Here is a 17,241-nt window from a genome sequence, read left to right as displayed (position 1 = left end):
TTAGTTTGGTGGTTGTAATTTCTGTAATATTCCCATGGGAAATTATATTAGTGTTGATTTACTATTTTAACTAGGATGGCGTGGGCAAACAGAGTCAGAAGTTGTGGCCATTGTAGAATATAGAATCTGCCACAATAACCAAAAAACTAAGATGATGGCCAGAGGTCTAAGCAGATTCAATAGAGGAACCATAGATGACATCACTGGATGGAAGGAACATATATTACATTGAAAGATTATCATGTCCATGGGAAACATTGTTCTACTCATTGTGGAATGTACAAGCTTGCATGGTAACTGGAAAAACCAAAACAGAACAACAAAAACTGGAGAGACCAGCACTTTGTAGAGATTTTGCTTTATTTTTTCCCAAAAGTAATAGCAGCAATTTAACTTTTTTTTCAGCAAAACTTGTCATGGAGGGTAGAGGTTGAATTTGAGAAGACAAGAATATTCAGCATTATCAAATCAAGGGGTACCACAAAAAGTCATCTCTGCAAGAGTTGATGGTAGCTGCAGTCTAGGGGAATGAGAGCGAAGATGAAACTGATTGTATTTGAGAGATATTTGTCAGATAAAATGTAGAAAAAGATATAATGTCTAAATAAATAGAGTAGGTATAAAAAACATGTATCAGTTGTAATTCTGAGATTTCTAGTCATTTTTTCATTAGAACTATTAAGGGCTTTATATAATTAAGCTGTCAATATCAATGGAATAAAAAAGGCAATTTTTACATTATTATAATAGTTCTGTAATCTCATCAATGGCTTATTACATTACCTTAATGCTGATGGATTATTGTCATTAATCATAAATTGAAAGAAGTTATGATAGTTGAATAAATATTGTGAAAAAAACATGTAAAAAGAAATATATGTATGAGAGTTGATAGGGAGAGAGCACTACTAAGGTGAGTTCACATTTTTGCTGATTTACTGCAAAGAAATTTGGGGATGATTATCAGTAAGAAAATAAAACATCTGAGGTACTAAGCTATTGCTGGTATTTTCTAAAGCTTGCAAGAGTAAATAATATTTATTAATTTTGATATGCTTATGAATGATGTTGTGGAAAGAAAACAATCTGGAAGTCAGGAGGTGTTTATTCTGTCAGGCTGAATCCTTGTGTTTGTGCCCATAACTAGCATATAAGGATCAGACGGAAAACATGGTGCAATAGCCAGAGGGAAAGGAGGGGTGGAGGTAGGGGGAGGGGATTAAAAGTGGGGGAGAAAGAATCCAGAAAGAGACTTTGCTTGGGATGGAGTGTGCACAATGGGTGTGTACATCTGAATGATTTGGCAAAGTATATCATTCCAATAAATTAAAAATAAAATAATTTTAAAAATCAGATTTAGGCCCTGGCCGGTTGGCTCAGTGGTAGAGCGTCGGCCTGGCGTGCAGAAGTCCCGGGTTGGATTCCCGGCCAGAGCACACAGGAGAAGCACCCATCTGCTTCTACACCCCTCCCCCTCTCCTTCCTCTCTGTCTCTCTCTTCCCCTCCTGCAGCCAAGGCTCCATTGGAGCAAAGATGGCCCGGGCACTGGGAATGGCTCCTTGGCCTCTGCCCCAGGCTCTAGAGTGGCTCTGGTCGCAGCAGAGTGACCCCCCCGGAGGGGCAGAGCATCGCCCCCTGGTGGGCAGAGCGTCGCCCCCTGGTGAGCGTGGCAGGTGGATCCCGGTCCGGCGCATGCGGGAGTCTGTCTGTCTCTCCCCGTTTCTAGCTTCGGAAAAATACAAAAAAAAAAAAAATCAGATTTATACAACTAACCACCAAAACAGAACCAAAACACTGAAGGATTTGACATTTTGTCTACTTTAACTTTTTTCCATTATTCTCTTAAATTCTAAGCTAGAGCAATTATAAAATTTAGATTGTTTGAATGTTGTAATGTATTTTATGATTTCAAGGTCACCTGATAAATGTTGAACTTTGTGAGAATAAGGACTTTATCTTGGTTAGCATGCTTTATTCAGCACCTATCAAACTGAGCACATAAATAGCTCTGCATAGCCTGACCAGGCGGTGATGCAATGGGTAGAGTGTCAGACTGGGACGTGGAGGACTCAAGTTTGAAATCCTGAGGTCACCGACTTGAGTGTGGGCTCATCTGGTTTGAGCAAGGCTCACCAGCTTGAGCCCAAGGTCACTGGCTTGAGCAAGGGGTCCCTCGGTCTGCTGTAGCCCCCCGGTCAAGGCATATATGAGAAAGCAATCAATGAATAAACTAAGGTGTCTCAATGAAGAATTGATGCTTCTCATCTTTCTCCCTTCCTGTCTGATCCTATCTTTCCCTCTCTCTGTCTTTGTTATAAAAAAAAAAAATAGCTCTGCATAGTTATGGAAGACTGGCGAGTACTTGGCAAGTATTTGTTGTTTATTTTCTATCTCATAGCTGAGGTTTCAAAACTGTGATTCTTCTTTGTACCATCTGGTTTTTCTCTGAACTCCTTCTTTGCATATTTACCTGCTTAATTACATGTATTTGCATGTGTAAGATTCAATGCCATTACCTTGGCTATGTGTGTATAATTATGAGGAAGAGAACCAGATTAAATCAGTTCAGGGAAAATAAATGATATTTTTTCTATTAATTTAACTAAAACGTCAGGGCCAGAAATGACTTAAAGCAGCCAGATTTAGTCATTCAGTAATGCTACTAGGACCTAGTCTCACTGTCTCGAGTATACTCTATCTGTGCTGGCTGTTACTTACAGCTCTCTCAGAATTAAGAATGCCAGCTGTGCCAATTTAGTAGTCTTTCAGTTTCTGGTTCAAGGGAAAAATGAACTTTCTTTTCCTCTTGATTTTAACATCATCTAAAGATTGTGTCTAGTGAGCTAACTTGGCCTATACAACTGAACTAATCACTGTGACCAGTGGGCAGAATGTTCTTATTAGTCAGACATATTTTATATGTATATTCCTGGTGTTGAAAGATAGGTATGTTTACTTCAAACCACATAGATCGAAAGTGTTAAAGGGGTGGTCCCTTTAAACAAAATAAGATGTTGTTACCAAAAGAACAAAAATAGACATACTGAGTCAGCAAGAACAAATAAACAAGTGATTTCCAGTAGAGTACAGTGAGTTAGTTTCTTGTTGCATATATAGACAATATTCTTTATTCATGCTATCATATTATACTATAATGTCCTTATTATAATAGAAATATACTAATTTGAATAATTATATTATCTGAATTAGATAGTTAATTTGATCAATATAATAATACTGATGACATAAAAATTTGTTATATCTTTTACATAAATGGATACTTATGCATTCTTGGGATGTGATTGATCCATAATGAGCATTCAATAAATGTTAAGGGTTACCATTATCTCTTATCAAACAAATTATATAGGTCTAAGGTTGTAAAAGTTTATATTAGTAGTTTGTTAATTGATTGATACTAAGATAAATGCTTTGAAATGTCTGGGTTTTTTTTTTTCTGCTTCTAATAAAATTACTTTCTAATATTTTTTTCAGAGCATTTCTCCAGAGGAAATAGCATGATGTGTTACTCTGAAGCTATGCAGGATAAATGATCTGGAGTCATTACAATATGGTATTATACACAAACAACTAAACAGGAATTCTATTACAGATGATTAGTCAACCATGAATACAGCACTGAACAGATGGACAGCTCCAATGTACCATGTGAATTATGTGTGTTACAGCTGCAGCTCTGCTAAAAACTAAAACGCTCTTGATGAACAGCTGCAGTTTTCTTAGGATTCTAGACAAGGGATACCAGTTAAATTTTTTATTGCCATAGCACATGGCATAGGAAGAAATGATTACCTTAAAAAAGGGCTGCATAAAGATGTTTTTATAGTTTGCTGAGTTGATTTTTTTTTTTATTTAAGGGTCTTCCCATGTTTACATTTTGGACACCTGCACTGTGTTATCTGGTGTGTAGTTTATGTGATTATAACTAAAAATGAACAATGTTAAAATTGTTCGGACTATTAGCTGAGGCAGGAGAGTGTTTTATATAGGTCTATCAAAAAGCACAAATTAAATTGCTGAGATATTAAGATTTTGAATGGTCAATTGCTTATGTCTGATAGCTGAATAAAACCAGTTTGCACATTGACTCTTGATTATGATGTGTTTTTTTTTAATTTCAGAGGCAATTTTAAGGACATTTTTGAACCTTTATCATCTCAGTAACAAAGCCTCCAAGTTCTGTTACTTCTGAGCACTGAAATAAGTGAGAACTAAAGAATAAGCAAATTCATATTAGAATGAGTTTAGAAAACTCAAAGTAGTAAGTTGAAGCATATACTTTATGATAATATTAAAATGTTTACCTTGGAGAAGATTATAATGCTCTCATTGAGTAGAACAACTTTACTGTACACAAAACTTATTAGCTTTATTTTTATATGTGATGCTATATTATTCTATGCCTACTAAAAAAAGGATTTGTTTGGGGTAGTTTTATTTATGTTTTCATTGATTTATCTGTATATATAAAGCTTCTGATAAGTATATTGTCTTTAACATATTCATAATGTTTGATGAAGAACCTTCTTTCTTATTTTGTGGAATTTTAAAGTCTGTCATAAAATTTTAAAATAAACATTTACATATTTAATTTTGTAAAGATAAAAGCCTTTCATTTGGTGGGAATAATAGAAATAAAAGTATTTACTTCAAAATATAGTCTAGTAAAATCTCATTAGATTGTACTATAGTAAAACTGATAAATAATATAAATATTCTTCAAAAATTTTACCTAACAAATAAATGTAAAACAGTTCAACATAAATATATCTATTTTCATGAGTCATATTTTAATATTTTTCTCTATTTTAAATTAGTGAAATATATATGTATATATTATTCACTTGAATATGTATGTATCAAACACTGACACTTTCCAACAATTTTATGTGTTTGAAGTACACAGATGAAAATAAATGCTATACTACTACAAGGAATTTATTATTTAAATAAGAAAAGACAATGATATATAGCTCAGAATAAAAACTACTATACTAACTATATGATTAAAACAGGTAATTAATTCTGCCTGGGAATGCCTATACTTGATCAATGACAGGTAAAATAATCAAGCTTGTAATTTTTTTTCTCTAGAAGCCATTTCTATATTGTATTCACAAAATATACTAACCCCCCTTCATTTGTACCACCACTGCACTCTGGGTATAGCTTTATAATTTCACTAATAATTCTATATTTAAAAGTTCTTTGTTTAGATATATATTTCCTCAGCTAGACTATGATTTTCTTTGGAATCCAAGAAGTAATTCTTATACATTGTTATATTCTCAGAAGATAACTCTATGCTTGGAATTCATATTTTATTCCACCTCTCCAAAATAATTTTTATTGACATAAAGTACATGCATAACTCTACAAATTTTAGAATTGCTATAAAATACTATTGTTTCTTTGAGAGTTGTGATATCATTCAACAAAACGGTGAATCAAAGTTAACTCAAATGTAACCTTCCAAAAAAAAAAAGTAACCTTCCAAAATAATGTTTGTATTTTAACTTTGCTTTATATTTAATTACAAGTGAATATTTGTGCATATATGTGAATACATGTATGTTAATAAACAATTAGTCAATATAATTTCTCTTGTAGGATATTGTTCTTATACTTTTAATATCTGTTTTAAGGTGTGTATTAAGTTACATTTGCAGTTTTGATTAAACACTTAAAATTGTAGTTTTGAAATTAATATTTACATTAACATTTACCCTTCTGCTATTATGACACTTTCTTCCCACAATTTTGTATTGTTTTCTTTTGTTTTAATTTATCAAATGATGTTAAAATTTTCTATTTTTATAATGCAGGTACAGAATATCTTCATCAGTAAGTTCTATTGCAGGGGTCCCCAAACTACGACCCGCGGGCCACATGTGGCCCCCTGAGGCCATTTATCCAGCCCCCTGCGCACTTCCGAAAGGGGCACCTCTTTCATTGGTGGTCAGTGAGAGGAGCATAGTTCCTATTGAAATACTGGTCAGTTTGTCGATTTAAATCTACTTGTTCTTTATTTTAAATATTGTATTTGTTCCCGTTTTGTTTTTTTACTTTAAAATAAGATATGTGGAGTGTGCATAGGGATTTGTTCATAGTTTTTTTTTATAGTCTGGCCCTCCAACAGTCTGAGAGTCAGTGAACTGGCCTTCTGTGTAAAAAGTTTGGGGACCCCTGTTCTATTGGTCAGTGGTGATATGAACAAGGATTTAGTGCTAGAATATCTATTCATACCTAGTTCAGATACTATAATACTTAAGATAGGTACTTATTATGGACTGAATATAAGTATTATGGAAAACATATGTTGAAGCCAAAAACCCTTATATTTGGAAATGAGGTCATTAGGAGTAATTAGGGTTGATGAGTTTATGATAATAAAGCATTCATGATGGAATTAGTGTCCTTGTAAGAAGATATACTGTACTAGAAAGCTAGCTTGCTTGCTGTCTTTCCCATGTAAGAACACAATGAGAAAGCAGCCATCTGCAAGCCAGAGAGAGAGCCCTTACCTAATCCCAACCATGTTGATACTCTAATCTCAAGACTTCTAGCCACTAGAACTGAGAAAATAAATGTCTACTGTTGAAGTTGTCCAATCTGTGATTGTTACGGCAGCTAGAGCTAACTAATATAGTACTGAAGAACACATGTGCCCAGTGGTAAAGTACCTTCTCTTGTTAGAACACAGAGAGAATTTCCATAGACTATTTTTATAATATAGCTTAAAGATATCAAATATGGAAGAAATTCTGCATATATGTGTATGTATTTGTGTGTGTGATTTTACTAATTCTGAATGTAAAAAAATTAAATATATTGTTTTGAGATGAGCATAAGAAATCAGAGAGCATGTTTTCTGTGAAGCTTATTAGCATATGTAGCATATGATCTTACGAAAATGTTAAAATTTCATAAGTTACAAAAACCCATCCTGATCTTTTCTTTCATTGATTAATCTGTCAACTCCAGGGGCAATATATAGTGAAGGGTTTTCCTGGTAACAATAACAAATATAAGGCAGCATATGCCATAATATTTTTGTCCATTTAACAGCAATCACCAATACACTGACAAGTTACTCATTCAATGAATACTTTGGCATAGCAAATAGCCAACTAATATATACTCAGATATTAAGAGATGAATTTTATATTTTTATTAAATTTTAGTGCATCTAAAAATATTCCTTTTATTTCTCATTAATATGTTCATGATATTGATAATATCTATGTGTTTAAAAATACAGAAAGAATTCTAGTTAATTGTAAGAATATTGTCTATGAGTTTTTCTTTTTTTACTTCACCCCTTTACCTTTTTCAAAAAAACCTCATAGACAGACAATAATATGGTGATTACCAGAGAGAAAGAAAGTTGAGGAAAGGTAGAAAAAGATAAATGAGAGATAAATGGTCATGGGATGAGAATTGATTGGGGTGGTGAACACACAATAGATTACACAAAAGATGTATTATAAAATTGTACACCTAAAACCTACATAATTTTATTAACCAATGTCACCCCAATAAATTCAATAAAAATAAAAAGTAAGAATTTGGGATATTTCAGTATCCAAACAAGGATTTCTCAAGTTTTTCAAGAAAAAAAAAACATATTTAGAAAGTAAACAAAGAATTACCCATGAGATTTGTGTCTTAAACCAAAAATACATAACTGGTATGTGACTACAACTTGATCTCAGTTAAAACTAATGGACCTTTCCTACTTGGATATATTTACCAATCAAGATGCTTGATGTGCGCCTCACCTGAGGGAGAAGCAGAAGCCCACAGAACATGGTAATGATTTCAGGATCAGTGAATCAAGCCACTATTAAATCTAGTTAATTTAGCAAAACCTAATTAGCCAAAACCAATTCACAAAAACTCAGTTGCCAAATAGCCACTTTAATTAACTTATTTGTTACTGTTAATTATTTATAAGTTTCCCTTTAACTCATATTAATTATAAAGTGTACTATAATTGATATTAATTAACACAGTAATCCATGGGACACTGGAAGTTTCTGTGTAGTTTTAGTTGACCTTATTATTTTTTAAATACCGGGTTATTGACTCCAAAATATAGAAAACTAAAAACCAGAAACTGTTGACTTCCAAGCTGCCATATTGATAGTTATGTTGGTAAAACATGTAAGAAAATTGGATTGTCAAAAGATGAAGCAGCTATTCAGGATACTTACATTTAGGAGATAAATTTTCAGAAGTTGACCTCCTTCAGCTACTAACATTGATAACGGATTGCCAATTTTCCATAGAGGGCCAGTTTCTACCTTTGTCAGTTTACAATACCAGATTCCTTACAGCAGCTACAGATCTAAACAGGGAGAGAAATGCTCAACAGAGTGTAAGAATGCTTAATAGTTGCAAAAACATTTAGTTTACCATGTTCTTTGTAGCTGAAACTAAGCCACAGGGTAAATTCCTCAAAATTTAGCCTGAGTGTATTCTTTGATTAACCTGAATGTAGTCTTTGATTAGAAAGACCTTTCTCCCATACAAAGAGGAATTGATTTTTTTTTTTTTGTATTTTTCTGAAGTTGGAAAGGAGGAGGCAGTCAGACAGCCTCCCGCATGCACCCGGCGGGGATCCACCTGGCATGCCCACCAGGGGGCAATGTTCTGCCCATCTGGGGCATTGCTCTGTTGCAACCAGAGCCATTCTAGTGCCTGAAGCAGAGGCCATGGAGCCATCCTCAGCGCCCGGACCAACTTTGCTCCAATGGAGCCTTGGCTGCAGAAGGGGAAGAGAGAGACAGAGAGGAAGGAGAGGAGTAGGGGTGGAGAAGCAGATGGGCACTTCTCCTGTGTGCCCTGGCCGGGAATCGAACCCGGGACTCCTGCACATCAGGCCGACGCTCTACCACTGAGCCAAACAGCCAGGGCCCAGAATTGATTTTTTTTTATCCAATATTGTTAAGTACCAGGAACTGAGTTGGACACATCATCTGTCTATCTTCTTAGAGAGTCTAAGGGAATCTGCAAGCATGTTTATGGTAATAGAAGGAGAGCAAGGAAATGCAGAGACCTACAAAATTGGGCTTGTAAATATTCTTCATTGAAATATGAGTTTTTAACAAGACAATCAGAATGGCTTATATCATCTAAAATACTAAAACATATTTTAAATGGCCTGAATTTTATGAGGAAAGTATGGTTCTGAAATAAATTAACTATATACGTGAAACAAGTCTGTCTTCTTAATAAAAAACAAAATAGTAGTTAAAGAACTACTGTTAATTTATTAAAAGAACAGATAATAAAACAGGTTGAGATAAAAGCAGTAGCAAAGGATAAAATAGATAAAACAATGCCTATATTTGTGGCAATTTATGAATATTATACTAAAAAATCATTCAGGGCCCTGGCTGGTTGGCTCAGTGGTAGAGCGTCGGCCTGGCATGAGGAGGTCCTGACTTCAATTCCTGGCCAGGGCACACAGGAGAGGCACCCATCTGCTTCTCCACTCCTCCCCCTCTCCTTCCTCTCTGTCTCTCTCTTCCCCTCCTGCAGCCGAGGCTCCATTGGAGCAAAAGATGGCCTGGGCACTGGGGATGGCTCCTTGGCTTCTGCCCCAGGCGCTAGAGTGGCTCTGGTTGCGACGGAGCAACGCCCCAGATGGGCAGAGCGTTGCCCCCTGGTGGGTGTGCCGTGTGGATCCCGGTCGGGCGCATGTGGGAGTCTGTCTGACTGCCTCCCCATTTCCAGCTTCAGAAAAATACAAAAAATACAATAAATAAATAAATATATAAATATATAAAAATAAAAAATCATTCGGGAAAAAATAAACCTGGAAAACCATATATTTATTTAATATATTTAAATAATGAGAGAATGAAAACTTGTATCAATCTTATTTTTAAAGTTCTATAAGTTTTTCTGAAAGAAAACAAACTAAATGGATCAAAAGCTTTAATATATAAATAATCATAACATACTAGCTAGTTACTATTAATTAAATATGTATAGTTACTCAAATTTCTTTTTTATTTTTTCTTTATTTTTTAAAATTTTACTTAAAAATTTAAATTTAATGGGATGACATTGATCAAGAAAAATACATAGGTTTCAGGTAACAGTTTTTTTTACCATTTGAACTGTTGATTGTATTATGTGCCTATCACCCAAAGTGAAATCATTTTGCTTTACTATATATTTGTCCTTCATTACCAAAACTCATGAAAAATATTTTTTAAAACCAGTAACACTTGACTTAGATAATGTAGAAGATCAAGCCGGCAACTTCAGGAACCTGGTTCCTCAATATTCTGGATTAATGTTCTATCCACTGCACCACTGCCTGGTCAGGCTGGAAACAGATTTAACTAAAGTGAAACATTACTGAAACTCAGACCAAGCAACTTGTGATGTGATTATGTTTGCTCTGTATACCAGGAAGCATAGACTCTAAACTTTAGTTACATATTGAAGAAAAATATTACCAGTACTGTATATAAAGCCACAAGCAAGCTGTAGTTGGAAAGGAGATAAATTGCATCCTTTTGTCCTAACCCCCAAAAGAGAGTCAGGATACATTTCTCTCCCAATCCCAGCCTTTATTTTTACAAAATAGGTAGAAAAAGAGATACAATTGAGAGATTTTAAATAGTGAAATAACAGAAATAAGCATAGACTTTACGTGACAGATTGTATTGTTTGAGATATTTGTTGTCTATTTCCCTGTGAATGGGTGTGTCCCTGGCCCACTGACATCAAACTTAGCTATATGACTTGCTTTGGGCAATAAAAGTGAACATCAATGATATATGAGAGCCATCACAAGGTTCTGTTCTAAAGATGAAGGTGGGGCAGGTCATCAGCATGGAACAAGAGCAAGAAATAAACATTTTTGCTTTAAGTCACTGAAATTTGGAGGTTATTTTGTCACATCAACAAAATCTAGCTTATGCAATATCATGTATCACTTTTTGCCAAACAGCACTTATAAAGGACGCCATATAGCTCAACAGCTCACTTTTAGAATAAGAGAAGAACTTCTGTGAAAATATTTATCAGTGCATTATACAAGTACTTTTTCTTATAAAAATTATAAAGACGTGTCCAGGGAAGCACTGCTTACAGAATGAAAGGAAACAAATGCATTTGCAAATGGAACTCAAGCAATGTGACTCTTAATGAAGGACAAAGGAGAGCAGTATCTTGGAAACCACACAGTACTACATATTACAATATAATGGAAATGGTTTTATATATATATATATAAAATATATATATATATTTTATATATATAAATATATATATTATATATTATTATATATATATTATATATAAATTATATATATATTATTTATATATATATAATATATATATTATATATAATATGGGAATAATAACTATGATTTTTATAAATCCAGGTATGTTCTTATTTGTGATTCATTGATCAATGGAATCCATATATAGGTTTGTTTTTTCTTGTTCTATATACCCTTTTAAAACATACAATATTTAATTACCACTACCTCTAGGTCAATTGTTCTTAAAGCTAGTTTCTACCTCAAATTTTGCCTTTATGACTTTGACCCATATGACCAACCATTAAATATCTCTACATGACAGTACCTAGGCACCTTCCCATCTTTCAACTAGGTTGATAGTAATTGCATTCTTTATTACCTGGACCAAAAACCTGGGAGTTATTCTAGACACTTCTCTAATTCAATTAATGGTTAGTAAGTACACTTGATTGCATTTCTTTAACCTTCCTCTGATTTGAGTTTCTCTTGCCCAATCTCCTCATCATTTTCCTGAAATGTTGTGGTTGCAACTTAATTATTTTAACTTCAGGCTCAATACAGGCATGTCAGTCCTCAACACTATCTTCTTAAGAGTTATTAAAAATGTAAAACTGACCATATAAGTGCCTCTTCTGGTTTTAAATTCTTTTTTTATTTATTTTATTATATTTATTTATTTATTTATTTATTTATTTATGGTTTTAAATTCTTCAGTGAATCTCCACATGTTTTTGAAAAATTATAGCACTGAATTTTGGGCTCTGCATAACTTTGTCCAGTTTCTTCTCTGAAATAATTTTCTACCACATCTCTCATATAATCTACACACAAAGCTTATTAACCACTTTTTTTTAAGTGAGAGTAGGGGAAATACAGAGACAAACTCTAGCATGCCCCCTGACTGGGATTCACCCGGAAATTCCCCCGAGGGCTGATGCTCTCCCATCTTGGGTCATGCTTGCAACCGAGCTATTTTTAGCAACTGAGGTAGAGGTTCCATGGTTGTGGGAAGGGAAGAGAGAGAGAGAGAGAGAGAGAGAGAGAGAGAGAGAGAGAACAGGGAGGGGGAGAGAAGCAGATGTTCCTCTATCCAGTGTGCCCTGACCAGGAATTGAACCTGGAACTTCCACATGTTGAGTTGATGCTCTACCACTGAGCCAACTGGCCAGGGCTTATTAACTGCTTTGAATTGCAAAATATTCCTTCATCATAAAACTCATACTATTATATGTGAATGTCTCAGAAATATGGTAAAAGTATACTCAGATACGTTTAAAATATTATTTACTTCATATTTGTTTTATAAAGCTTTTAATCTCTAATTTTCAGCAAAGATGTTTAAATTATTTACTTATCTTTTTATGAATTTTGATGCATATGGTGTTCAAATAGAGAAGGTAAGTATTGATAGTGCCTGATACCATGCAAAATCATTTCACCCACAAATAATCAGTCTATTCTCATGGCATACCTAATCAGATTTCAGAAGTATATTTTCATAGAGTATCTATACAGACACAAAAATGATTTATTTCATAGGGGTGCACATAAGGCTTGTGAAATACAGAGTTTGAAAGGTGACTTCACTCATATCTGATTCAGGAAATGAATTTAAAGTGACAAAATGCTTTTTAAGTGAATCATCCAAGTTGTATTTAAACAAATTTAGGACAAGTAGTTTGTATATGTGATTCAAGCTTTAAAAACATTTCCTTTTTTAAATGTAGTAGCAAATACATTTTCCCATTTAGTGGGTTGTCTTTTTTTGTGTGTGACAGAGAGAGAGACAGAGAGAGGGACAGGTAAGGACAGACAGACAGGAAGGGAAAGAGAAAAGAAGCATTAATTCTTTGTTGCGGCACCTTAGTTTCTCATTGATTGCTTTCTCATATGTGCGTTGACTGGGGGGCTACAGCAAACTGAGTGACCCTGTGCTCAAGCCAGAGACCTTGGGCTCAAGCTGGTGACCTCGGGGTTTTAAACCTGGGTCCTCTGAGTCCCAGTCCAATGCTCTATCCACTGTGCCACTGCCTGATCAAGCTAGTGGGTTGTGTTTTCATTTTGTTGTTTGCAAATACTTTTTAGTTTGATGTAGTTTCATTTGATTATCATTTCTTTTGTTTCCCTTGCTTGAGGAGATATATCAGAAAAAAATATTGCTATGAAAAATGTCTGAGATTTTACTGCTCATGTTTTCTTCTAGGATATTTATGATTGCAAGTGTAATATTTAAGTCGATAATTAATTTTGAGTTTTATTCTTGTATATGGTATAAGAAGGTGGTCTAGTTTTATTTTTTCATGTATCTATCCAAATTAGCAATTCAATTAAAAATGGGTAAAAGACCTGAATAGACACTTCTCCAAAGAGGGCATACAGATGAGCAATAGACATGATGTGAAGCTCACCACCACTAATCATCAAGAAATGCAAATTAAAACTGCAATGAAATATCACCTCACAATTGTCTGTATGGCTATCACCGATATATCAACAAACAACTATTGGCTAGGATGTTGAGAAAAGAAACCTTATGCACTGTTGATGGGAATGCAGAATGGTGTCACTGTGAAAAGCAGTATGGAGTTACTTAAAAATAAAAATGGAACTGACTTATGACCAAGAAATTTCACTTCTAGTCATTTATCCAAAGAAACCCAAAACACTAATTCAAAAAAAGTATACGCATCCTTATGTTCATTGTAGTATTACTTGCAATAACCAAGTTCAGAAGCAACCCAAGGGGCCATCAGTAAATGAGTGGATAAAAAAGCTGTGGTACACTTACACCATGAAATACTCTTGGGTGGAAAAAGAAAAGGACCTTAACCTTTGTGACAGCATGAATGGACCTGGATAGGTGCAGGTAAGAAAATAGCTGCAGTTAAGAAAACCATTCATAGCATAATGCTAAGTAAAATAATCCAGTCAGAAAAGACAAACACCATAATGATTTCTCTCATATGTGGAATCTCATGAACAAAATGAACTAAAAAAAAAATAGAGAAAGACTCACAGATAGAAAGCAGGCTAACAACTGTTAGGGGGAGCAGGGTTAGTGTGCTGGGTGTGGGAAATGGAAGAATTGAGCAGAAAAAAGAACTTGTGTACATAGACAAGAATGTCGTAATTTCCAGGGGAAGGACATGAAGGAGGTGGAAGAGGGTAAGGGGAGATAAATGGAGATGAAAAGTCACTTCACTTGGGGTGGTGAACACACAATACAGTGTACAAATAATGTGTAGTGAAGTTCTGCACCTGAAACCTTTATAATTTTGTTAACCAGTGTCATCCCAATAAATTCAATCAAAAAAATAAGCATCTTTTTATTTTCATATTTGTCACAACAGGGGGTTTCAATGGATGAATGAATTTGAGATCACTTTAAGTGCCTTGCTGTTTATCCAGACTCTAAAAGAAGAGGTAGAAAACAAGTCTACCCTCATCAGCCCAAATAAATTGAGATGTAAAGATGTATTTCAGGGTATTGTTTTTTTAAATTCAGTCTTCCTAAACCAATCAATGATGTACAACTCATTTTAATTATAATTTTAATCATCTTAAGGGTAGAATAAAGCCAGGTTAGACAACAGTCTAAAGGGAAATAAATAAATACATTTGATCATTTTCAATTTTATGAATTGTCATACAGTTGAGATAAATGTAATTCTTACTTTTCTACACACATTAACACTGAAAGTAAGTGTTTATATTAGTTTTTTTTTTTTTTTTTTTGTATTTTTCTGAAGCTAGAAACCGGGAGGGACAGACTCCCGTATGCGCTCGATCGGGATCCACCGGGCATGCCCACTAGGGGGTGACGCTCTGCCCACCAGGGGGCAATGCTCTGCCCCTCCGGGGGGTCACTCTGCCACAACCAGAGCCACTCTAGCACCTGGGGCAGAGGCCAAGGAGCCATCCCCAGCGCCCGGGCCATCTTTGCTCCAATGGAGCCTCGGCTGCAGGAGGAGAAGAGAGAGACAGAGAGGAAGGAGAGGGGGAGGGGTGTAGAAGCAGATGGGCACTTCTCCTGTGTGCCCTGGCCGGGAATCAAACCCGGGACTTCTGCACGCCAGGCCAACGCTCTACCACTGAGCCAACCGGCCAGGGCTTATATTAGTTTTTATCTATGATGAAAAATACAAAATATTTAAAACTTTCTAAAATCAGGTCACTTTATGTTAAATAACTTATGTTAATTAAATAGTTTTTAAGTTTTGGATACTGTTTTCTTACTATGTAAAACTAAGTTTATCTGATTTCTAACATTTTCTGGGTACAGATTTTAGGTGAAATATTTTATACTTGATTCAATAATTCTAAACACAATTACATTTATTTATGCATTTTCTTACCATTACTGGACCTAAGCTCAGGTGAAAGGAATTGGTTTTATATCTATCTAGGAAAATCATACTTTGGAAAGTGTTTCATTAAGCAGCATCATAAAAACATATGCCAAATCAAACAATTTTTTTCTTAACTGCACTGTTCTTTCTCCTCCATTCAGTTGAATAATTGATTTTATGGTACAATACCTCAGTGTCACTTAAGATTACCTCAACTCTGAATTCCAAGAGCACCAAGCATTCTAATAGTGAATATAGCAAATGAGAGAAAGGCAATAAAGCAAATAAACAAAAAGAAAATTTTTGTGTAGATAGGATTAGAAAAGAAAGATAAAATCTACATCAAGAACTTTTGGGGCCCTGGCCGGTTGGCTCAGTGGTAGAGCATCGGCCTAGCGTGCAGGAGTCCCGGGTTCAATTCCCGGCCAGGACACACAGGAGAAGCACCCATCTGCTTCTCCACCCCTACCCCTCTCCTTCCTCTCTCTCTCTCTTCCCCTCCCACAGCCAAGGCTCCATTGGAGCAAAGTTGGCCCGGGCGCTGAGGATGGCTCTGTGGCCTCTGCCTCAGGTGCTAGAATGGCTCTGGTTGCAACAGAGTGATGCCCTAGATGGGCAGAACATCGCCGCCTGGTGGCTGTGCAGGGTGGATCCCGGTCGGGCACATGTGGGAGTCTGCCTGACTGCCTCCTTGTTTCCAACTTCAGAGGAATACAAAAAAAAAAAAAAAAAGAAGAAGTTTTGGGAAAAATAGTTTACACTATTTTCTCTCAGGTTCCCTTTTCTTTGATTCATTTAGCTGTTACCAGATGAAGACTAGTCTGGACAGAGGCACTTGAAGTGTCACAGAAGCATTTCAGAGACACATGTGTAGGAAGATTTTAAGAGATAATGACACACTCCAAGGGCACTTCCCCAGCACTCATATGTTTATCCATTCACTGCCCCCAGGTACACCTCCCTAGATGTCTCATTCACAATTAGGTGGTTCAGCTTCGTGTCTCTGCAGAATTCTAGCTTCTGGGGCTGCCAGCTCATACTTATTACCACCAAGCCCAGAATGAGGGCAAGGGACCAGAGCTGTAGTGCCGTGACCCTGGCATCTGAAGCTCCAATAGCCCAGCTTAGTTTGTTGTTGTCCAACCTGTGATTAGCGCTGTGCTTTGGCCTGCTAAACCGCTAAAGAAGCTGGCCTTTGTTCATCTTCCCTGTATTTCCTTAAGCTAAAGTGAGAGCAGGTTTTAGTTTGTGTGTGTGGCTTATCCTGGGCTTAAGTCTTTATCCTACCCAATATTTCCCGCAGATTTTCCCTGGGTAGCTCCTTCCCTTTATGGTCACCATTTTGGCTCTTACCACTCATGCCACAGTGAGAGGACTTCCCCTGTGTTATTCCCCTCCCTCTTTCAGTGAGGCAAATCCGCAGCTGACTATAAAGTTTAATCGGGTTTACTCAATAGCTGCTTCTGGTTGGTTCATTCCCTACATTTTGATTAATATCTAACTGTCTACTATAACACACAACCACCTACTAAAATCTGATTTTTCTCCTCACCAAATTTTTTATCTTATTTTTAATGTAGTA

General features: G+C 35.6%; 1 non-coding gene across 1 annotated transcript; it reads right to left on the bottom strand.

The window, feature by feature from the left end:
- Window positions 1-8,865: 8,865 nt before the first annotated feature.
- TRNAI-GAU (transfer RNA isoleucine (anticodon GAU)) lies at window positions 8,866-8,941 on the bottom strand. The gene has a single exon. It is a non-coding gene; the product is annotated as a tRNA-Ile (tRNA).
- Window positions 8,942-17,241: the final 8,300 nt, after the last annotated feature.

Source organism: Saccopteryx bilineata, chromosome 4, assembly GCF_036850765.1.
Source record: "Saccopteryx bilineata isolate mSacBil1 chromosome 4, mSacBil1_pri_phased_curated, whole genome shotgun sequence".
Lineage (NCBI taxonomy): Eukaryota > Metazoa > Chordata > Mammalia > Chiroptera > Emballonuridae > Saccopteryx > Saccopteryx bilineata.
Note: the sequence above shows the minus strand (reverse complement) of the source record. Positions and strands in the feature narration are given on the sequence as shown.